Source organism: Bombina bombina, chromosome 3, assembly GCF_027579735.1.
Source record: "Bombina bombina isolate aBomBom1 chromosome 3, aBomBom1.pri, whole genome shotgun sequence".
NCBI classification, from domain to species: Eukaryota; Metazoa; Chordata; class Amphibia; order Anura; family Bombinatoridae; genus Bombina; species Bombina bombina.
The window spans coordinates 44,951,551-44,960,690 of record NC_069501.1 but is presented as its reverse complement, the minus strand read 5'-3'; the positions used below and the strand labels follow the sequence as shown (position 1 = coordinate 44,960,690).

The 9,140-nt window shown below is 40.8% G+C and overlaps 1 long non-coding RNA gene across 1 annotated transcript; it reads left to right on the top strand.

Annotated features, from left to right (window-relative positions):
• Nucleotides 1–3,784: 3,784 nt before the first annotated feature.
• Nucleotides 3,785–5,605, top strand: LOC128652848 (uncharacterized). Its single transcript, XR_008401307.1, has 2 exons — nucleotides 3,785–3,822; nucleotides 4,429–5,605. It is a non-coding gene; the product is annotated as an uncharacterized LOC128652848 (long non-coding RNA).
• Nucleotides 5,606–9,140: the final 3,535 nt, after the last annotated feature.

Here is a 9,140-nt window from a genome sequence, read left to right as displayed (position 1 = left end):
TGTCCACTTTGCTTGGATAATCCAAGCAAAGTGGACAAAGCTCTACGCTACAATGATCCCATCCGCGTCCTGTATGATTCTGCATTTAGCAGAATTCACTCACCTTACTGTACCTCACTGCTCAATTGTACGGCACCGAACTGCCTCCTGCAGACATCCACTTACACTGCCGGTGATGCAAAATCTACGTCAAGCGTGAAGGTACAAATCAGCTACAGTGCATCTAATATAACATATACGCGAGCCCACCCTGAAATGGCTGTCAAATTGCTGCGCTGGTTTGACATTATGACAGTCCTGTCTAGACCGTGGTGTCACCCGGGTGCGGTCCGCACCCCCTAGTGACGCCACTGCATAAAAATATATAATTAAATATTTACAAAAATGTGAGGGGGTACTATAAATATACACACACACATATACTTTTGAGCCATTCCCAGTCAAATAACATGCAATATCATTCATATTCATTTTTAAAATGACCAGATAATTAAATTCACTACCTACACTAAAAAAAACAAACTGCTATTAACTTAACTGCTATCCGTCAGGAGCTGACCAGTGAGCCAACGTCTGACTTCTAGCCTGGTTGTGAATAACCCCTTATGGGGAGCACGTGTGGGTTTCTGCGAGGTGACCAATTAGCCATCGTCCCTGCCCCTAGTCTTCTCTTCACTTGTGACCCTTAAGAATTTGTTTCCAATTACTTTACTGCTTCTAGGGAAGTAGGGAAAAGACAAAGGGGGGATATTTATCATAGGTCTGTTGGACCTGATCCGACAGTGCGGATCAGGTCCAACAGACCTCGCTGAATGCGGAGAGCAATACGCTCTCCATATTCAGCATTGCACCAGCAGTTCTTGTGAACTGCTGGTGCAACGCCGCCCCCCTGTAGACTCGCGGGCACGCAAGCAGGGGGTGTCAATCAACCCGATCGTACTCGATCGGGTTGAATTCCGGTGATCTCTCTCCACCTGCTTAGAGCAGGCGGACAGGGTTATGGAGCAGCGGTCTTCAGACTCGCCAGAAACACGGGACCTCAAGCTCCATACGGAGCTTGATAAATGGGCCCCAAATAGTTAGTTCTGCCTCACTTCCTGTCTGCCCTCACCTATATTCTTTTCCATGCTCCAACTCTTTCTTTTGTTCTTCCTTGCTGCTGCAGCCCCCTCCCCTCTTACTTGGGGAACTGGCTGCCGCAACTCCCATCCTCTTTTCTATTTACTACTACAGGAGCTCTATCCCTTAAACTGTTCCCCTCACATTCTGTCCAATATGCTGTTATTGGCATTTTCTTAGGAAACAATGAGGTAAGATTTATAACTGCAGTGTTTGCAAATGACTAAACACAACTCAAGCACAGAGGTGTGTAATTGCACAGCACCGAAGGCTTTAAAGTAGATAATGTTTTAGATTACACATAATAAAACATTTTATGCAGAATTCAATTCAGTTTAATATCCCTTTATCTGTTCCATGGATTCTGCACTTATCATTGCTATTGTAGCACTTTTCACTGGAATTTCTTTACACCCACTTATTCATTAGAACTTTCCTGCCAACTTGCCAAAGGTATATTCCATGCCCATCAACTGCTTCTTTCAAATTGCCCCCCATCCTCAAAACCAGGCTGTCTAGGGGTCTAGGCTAGCCGATCCATCTATCTCCATAGTCCCCGTAATTGTTCATTTCAAATCCATTTCAAATGAGCTATGACAATGCTTGAATCTCAAAATAATTTATGTTAGGCTAATAATGTCTTTTTTAAAGGGATAGAAAGGTCAAAATTTAAATGTGCATTTTCAATATACTTCAATTAGCAAAGATGCTTCTAGGAAAAGTGGTTTTCAGCAGCATACTCAGATGCTGTGAGGGCCAGTGCATCAGTATTCAAACATCAGATCTTCTCAGAAAGTCAGCAGTGGCTTAAATGCCACAAATTAAGTCTTCACTGTCACAATACACACAACAACAACTCTCTGAGCTTGAACACTGGTGCACAGGCCCTTACAGGATATGTGCATATGCCGTTGAAAACTGTAATAACTTTTACTAGAAGCATTGTTGCTAACGGAAGTATACTGCTAAAATGCTTCTTTTAAAAATTGAAATGCAGCCATGCACATTTAATTGTGACCTCTCTATCTCTTTAAAAGGATAAGGTTTACTTTCCCTAGAAGGGCAACCACTATTTATTACTAACCATTTATAACACTATTATGAATTTAATGCGCGTTGGGATAGCGCAACTTCAGAGCTCTGGCTAACTGTAACACTCAAATAAAAAATTGCACAAAACTCATCAAAATACATTTACACTCACAATAACACAATCTAATAAAAATTATTTGTAAAAATTTGCATTAATCAAGTTATACGGGTTCAAAGATATGAGGTCTCAGGTGCTAGGGTTGGAAAAAGGACAGCAAAGGGCTTAAATATAGAGATACATACATATACATGTCTAAATATATACAGTATATATATCTGTGTGTGTATCTATCTATCTATCTATCTATCTATCTATCTATCATCTATCTATCGATATATAAATATATATATATATATATATATATATATACAGTAGTGCACAGGTGGAGATAGTGCACAGGTGAAGGAAGTGAAAACTCTTGCTTTTACCAGGGGCTGCTCCAGCGTCTCTCCCGGAGCGAAACTCAGCGTTTGCAGACAACATACATAACAAGAAAAAGAATCCCATTTACTGGTACAGCCAAGGTGAGAGAGATGCAAATTTTAGAGAGACACATAGAGAACTACTACGGAGCGTAAGTAAAACGCGTACCTTTATTGTAGACGGTTAAAACAATCACAGCAGTTGAAAACATGGCAGTGACCAAGGAGCGTAGGTACTATCGGAGGGTGACGTCATCTGACGTGTTTCACGCCTTTCTGGTGCTTTGTCAAAGATAGATGTGCAGGTAAGCGGTGCCTTCTTATACGCTAAGGGATTGAATTTAGGAACTGCCTCTACACATTATACAGGTCACCTCTATTTACGTGTTAACAGTGTTTGCTATACACATATACAAAATATCAAAATTAAAAACACTATAGGCTAGATTACGAGTTGTGCGTTAGGGTAAAAAAGCAGTGTTAAGAGGTCCTAACGCTGCTTTTTTACGCCCGCTGCTATTACAAGTCTTGAAGGTTTAGGGTCACCGCACACTTCTTTGGCCTTACTGCAAAACGACTTACGTAAACTTGTAAAGTCTTTTTTCTATGGGACTTCCATAGCGCCGGTATTATGAGTCTGTCCTGGGAGGCTAAAAAGAGAGCGGTACACCCTCCCCCTCAAGAGTCCTAACGCATTTAAAAGTCAGTAGTTAAGAGTTTTATGGTACAACGCCGTAACATAAAACTCATAACTAAAGTGCTAAAAGTAAACTAACACCCATAAACTACCTATTAACCCCTAAACCGAGGCCCTCCCGCATCGCAAACACTATACTAACATTTTTAACCCCTAATCTGCCGCTCCGGACACCGCTGCCACCTACATTATATTTATGAACCCCTAATCTGCTGCCCCCAACATCGCCGACACCTACATTATATTTATTAACCCCTAATCTGATGCCCCCAATGTCGCCGCAACCTACCTACACTTATTAACCCCTAATCTGCCGCCCCCAATGTCGCCGCCACTATATTAAAGTTATTAACCCCTAAATCTAAGTCTAACCCTAACACCCGCTAACTTAAATATAATTTAAATCTAAAGAAAATTACTATCATTAACTACATTATTCCTATTTAAAACTAAAGCCGAGGGCCTTTTTACCTCCATCCCCTGTTAAACCGGTTAGTACCTTTGTACATGGCGATCTAAACAGCAGACCGACTGACCTTACATCCGCTTGATACATTGACCGGGAGGGGATTTTGTATTTGACGTGCTCGTTTATATTTGACCTCTTGTGAGTATATTCACATGTGTGGCTGTTAATAAAAGTTTGGGAGATCTACACTTGAATCGTGTCTGCGCTCTTCCATACGGAGCTTGAGAAATGGGCCCCTAAATCCTCTCCAGCATAGCAATTCACTGTCTACTGCTGTGGCCATTGCAGCATGTTTGATCAGAATGAGATACCCCTGACACAAATGAGAATTTAATAATTATTACCAGCATTTAATAATTATTACCAAGGGTATCTCGCTCTGATCAAACATGCTGCCGTGGCCTCAACAGTTTACTGAGAACTCCTATGCTGTAGAGGATTCACTGCACAAAGCTGCTTTCAGTAGATTGTTGAGTAAAACTGCACCTGTACATTTGGAATTATAGCCGGTCTATCTTCAAATTAGCATTGCAGGAGTGAGCTGCTGTATAAAATAAATAGAGGGAAGGGAAGAGGGGTGGGGAGAGTAAGGGCAAGAAGAGATACTCACCTTGTCTGTCTGTTGCAGGGTCTGGAGGTGCTTGTGCCACCAGTGCTCTGGCTTTGTTAGACATGCTCTGTAAACAAGGCATGAATTGGAGTTTCTGACAACATTGTTGACAACCAAGCAGTCCACCCCTATATATGCCAGCCCTGTTGAACACCCAATTAGGCTGAAAAAGTTGTCAGAGGGAGGCTTGAATTTTGTCAATTGAAGTGAAAGTGGAGTTATTGTGCCTTATAATGTGGAAGAGTGGTTTTCTGAACAAGAGGCTATAAGCAGCTGAACCTACTTCTTCCATTCCCAGAACAGCTAGTTTGATGTTAATGCACATACATACTGCCCTATGACTCTATCTGGAGAGACTTTCAAGTATTTAAACATTTTAATGCTGCCAAGTTAAATATTTCACGTGCAGCATAAATTAATTAGATGTTTGCACTTAAAATGCTAATAGCAACCTTGTGCTATAATGAGAGAGGAAAACAAAGTCATCCCCTTTTTTAGGTCAGCAGTCTCCACCTGCATTCTCTCCATCGCCACCATCATTTCCAGTTGTAGTGCAGTCAGTCACTACAACAGATTCATCCACTACCCATGTTGCCACCTCAACTACTAGCCAGTACTAGAAGCTCCTCTACCACCACTAGGAGCTCCACTAGTAGGACAGGATCAAGTGTTCCTGAGAAGGAAGAGACAGATAATGTTGCCACATCGAAAACCACCAAGGAGACCTCTGAAGCAAAAAGGGCAGGCAGAGGTGGCAACTATCTCACATCGCTAAAAGGTGTGGAACCACTTTGTCCGCATTGGAGGTGGGAAATAAGTTAGCTGTTGGAGAATTTTGGACCATCTCACCTGTTTGTGAAGTTCTGCTTTTTCTATTTTTTTTTTTGTCTAATTAAGTTATTTTTTATTTTATTAATGGAGGCTTTATCTTGGATTAAGACGCCTCCCTAAGGTAAGCTTTAAATGTCCCCCAAATAATGAAAGGGTTGTCGGTTGAGTCTTTATTGTCAGACCAAAAATGTTCTGGAACAGGGAAGGGTCTAGGGTCCAGGATCTATCTCTTGATGGGTTAAAGAACCCTTGCAAAGCGATTTCAACTATTGCATGGTCTGACCATGTAGATTGGGTTACTGCAGTATTCATTATCAATGGGCATAGTATTTGACTAATAAATATATAATCATGAGCTGCTAAATAGTGTGTATAATTTCTCCTCTGTTACATATTCACCAACCATCTATTAGATCATGGTCTAAAATGAGGTGCAGCAGGAAATATTGGGAGGTTGGCTTGGAGCTACGTTTTGACAATATTTGAATGATTTACCTTCTTAATAAATATATATACTATATATATATATATATATATATATATATATATAAAAGAATACTGTGAGCACAAACACGTATTGATACTTACAATTGTTTATGTATTACACATAAATAAAAGTAAAGTTTAGTCCATGCTCATAGGTATTGAAAACATGTAGGGACCAAATTATCATTTTTGCGAGCGGACATGATCCGATTTTGCAGATCATGTCCGCCGCACAACGATAAATGCCGACAGCATACGCTCTGGGCATTTATCATTGCACCAGCAGTTCTTGTGAACTGTTGGTGTAATACCGCCCCCACAGATTCGCAGCCAATCGGTCGCTAGCAGGGGGTGTCAATCAATCCGAACGATTTCTGTCCGCTGCCTCAGAGCAGACGGACAGGTTATGGAGCAGCGGTCTTTAGACCGCTGCTTCATAACTTGTGTTTCTGGCAAGCCTGAAGGCTCTCCGGAAACACGGGGCATCAAGCTCTGTTCGGAGCTTAATAATTCGGCCCCATAATCTACCAAAATAAGATACATATAGACACATTGACCTGTTTTCCTATAATTTTATACTCAGCAGCATATGCACCAGTGTGGAAGTGATATCTTAAAAAGGGATCCTAGAGAATGGGTTTGTGTCATGTCTGAGGTCTTGTCAGTTTGTCTGTCCCTTTAAATTTGAACCCTTTATAAGGCTCCTCCTAACTAAATCCTGTGCTCTGTAATTTGATCCTTATGCTGAGTATCCTGGCTTGTGCTGAAGCAATTCACATGCTTTCTGGATCTCTACCTGAGCCTACTTACAGGAACTCACCAAAATTTATTTCCTGCAACTTTTTGTTATTTCTTATGCTTGCTACAAATACCTTTGTCTCCTCAGCATTTACTTAAGCTTTTAGGCTTACCACTCACAGATTGTGCTTTTCTGAATTCCTCTGCCATGCCTGTCAGCAGCTCCTCTGATACACTCACAGCCTGCACTTCCTGTTTGGGGATACCGGACTCCAGGTAACTTCTGCTTTTCCTCTAGCAGAATCTTTCACCAGACCACAGGATTAAAGGTACTGAATATTCCTTTGGCATTACCATTTTGAAAGTGTTTTCTGGACTCATCAGGTTTTATTGCAAACTTGTATCTTATATGCTGTGAACTGAACTTATCATTGAAATCTGTGCCTATGTACATTCACTCCAGGAAAAGGCTGCATTTCTCATATATGTGTCTCTATTTTCTGTGATACTCCTACAAGTGAACTGACTTATTAGCTTTAGTATAAGTATAAATATCCTACCTATTCTTCAGTATTATATGCAAGTTTCATTTTTGCCTGAGTCTTGCCTGTTAATCCTTATATACAGGCACTAATATCATTTTCTACTCTGTTCAGCAAGTATTGGATTCAGCTTTCACTAATTGAGCTAATCCTTTCTGCAGAGTTGAGAATTCCTTTTTAACCCATACTGGGCCCTCAGTCTAGGATCAGAATAGGGGATTGTGACTTAACAGCCCCGATATTTGTGAGACTGAGTGGTAACCTAACCAATTCCCTGTATTGATTCTTACATATTACAGAGCCTAAAGAAAAAGAAAAGGGAATTAGTATGGAGTTAGCAGAACTCACTAATAAAGTATCTGCATTAGCTCAGAGCATGGATATACTAATTCAAGGCATTAGAGAGATCCAGTCTGAGAATCAGTATCTCAGAACAGTCATTAGAGACAACATTGACAACAGACCCTCCATGCCTGAATCACCCCCTGATCCTCAAGTCTGTCCCCCAGAGAGATTTTCAGGGGATAGAAATCAGTTCAGAGACTTTAAAAATTCTTGTCTCCTTTTCTTCTCATTGAAACCTAAGACTTATCCTACTGATCGTACAAAAGTTCTTACTGTTATTTCATATCTGAAAGGAGAACCCAAAGCTTGGGCTACCAATTTTTTTGAGAATAATGATCCAATTCTGGATTCTCTACAACAGTTCTTTGAGAAAATGTCTTTCCTCTATGAGGATAAAAATAAACAGAATACAGCTGAAAATGCACTTAAGGCATTAAAACAGAATAGAAGACCTGCTGAGGATTATGTCTCTGATTTCAAAAGGTGGGCACCTGACACCATGTGGAATGAGGCAGCATTGCTATACCAATTTTGTACTGGTCTTTCAGACATTGTTAAGGATGAATTGGCAAGGGGTCCTCTCCCCTCTACTCTCGATGGACTTAAGTCACATGCTGTCACTATAGATCGGAGGATTCGTGAACGTAAAAGTGAGAGAGGTTATGCAGAACAGCCATGGAGAAAGTCACCTATACCATCCTATACTCCTCCTGTTGCACGCACTTCTGATGAACCAATGGAGATTGCCTTTACTAAAGGTCCTTTGACTACAGAAGAAAAGAACAGAAGAAAGGCCAATCATTTGTGCTTATACTGTGCTTCCAAGGCACATACAGTAAAGGACTGTCCTATTCTCCAGAAACAAAAGGGTAAGAGTAGGTCTTCAGTAGTAGTTTGTACTCAACACTTTTCACTTATTACTCATTGTAACCTCTCTATCTCTTTACAGTGGGAGGGACAAAGAATCCAGACACAGGCCATTATTGACTCCGGTACCACGGGCAATTTCATTGATAAAACTTTTCTTGATAAATATCACATTCCATTAATAAAACGTATTGATTCACTAGCCATACGTGTGATTGATGGTTCTTATTTATCTTCAGGTCCTATCACCCATAAGACTGTACCACTGCTCATGACCACTACTTCTGGTCATAGAGAGTCTATATCCTTTGACGTTATAGCATCACCCCTGTTTCCTATAGTTCTAGGTCTACTCTGGTTGCAAACACACGAACCTCACAAGTTCTCTTCAATTCTACATTTTGTTCTAAATCCTGTTACCTGCCAACACATATACTTAACACATCCATTGAGACTCCTGTTATTCCTAAGACATACTCAGACTTTATGGATGTTTTTGACAAAACTGAAGCAGAAAACTTACCTCCACACAGGTCATACGACTGCCCCATAGAATTGTTACCTGGTTCTGATATCCCATACGGACATATATACCCTCTTTCTGAGCCAGAATTAGTACATTTGAAACAATATCTCGATGACAACTTACGGAAGGGCTTTATTAGGCCATCCACATCCCCAGCTGGTGCGGGTATGTTCTTTGTCCGTAATAAAGATAATACGTTAAGACCAATTATTGATTACCGAGAGCTCAACAAAAGAACCAAGAAGAACAGATACCCTCTCCCCCTTATTCCAGAAATCATAGAACGATTACAAGGGGCCACTATTTTCACTAAGCTCGATCTGAGAGGGGCGTATAATTTAATAAGAATCAAAGAGGGACACGAATGGCTGACAGAGTTTCGAACAAGGAATGGC